Source organism: Gasterosteus aculeatus, chromosome 9 (genome assembly GCF_964276395.1).
Source record: "Gasterosteus aculeatus chromosome 9, fGasAcu3.hap1.1, whole genome shotgun sequence".
Taxonomy (NCBI): domain Eukaryota; kingdom Metazoa; phylum Chordata; class Actinopteri; order Perciformes; family Gasterosteidae; genus Gasterosteus; species Gasterosteus aculeatus.
Genome location: NC_135696.1, coordinates 21891024 through 21891640, shown reverse-complemented (window position 1 = coordinate 21891640; position 617 = coordinate 21891024).

Sequence of the window (617 nt, the reverse complement as noted above, 5' to 3'; positions counted from 1 at the left end):
TACAATACACGAATGGCTACTTGGAGTTACAGTAACTGAGATTTACAGAGGCTTTCAGCTACTACTGGGAAGTATACTGGTTCATGCAGTGTACTGGTTCATGCAGCGTACTGGTTCATGCAGTGTACTGGTTCTTGCAGTGTACTGGTTCATGTAGTGTACTGGTTCTTGCAGTTTACCGGTTCTTGCAGTGTACCCGTTCATGCAGTGTACTGGTTCATGCAGTGTACTGGTTCATGCAGCGTACCGGTTCATGCAGTGTACTGGTTCATGCAGTGTACTGGTTCTTGCAGTGTACTGGTTCATGCAGCGTACTGGTTCTTGCAGTGTACTGGTTCATGCAGTGTACCGGTTCTTGCAGCGTACTGGTTCTTGCAGTGTACTGGTTCTTGCAGTGTACTGGTTCTGCACAGTCATACTGATGCAGTGTTGCAAATAACAATCCACCTGTGCAAAACCAGCGTCCTGCTACACTGAGTTCATAGACATGATCTGAAAAAATGTTTTGTCAGACCTCTCGGCTCTAGTTTGAGCGAACCAGTTAAAAGTCCTCACAGTCAATAGACAACGTGCAGTATGTCTTCCTACATTCATGAAAATGAACATAATTGCTTTTT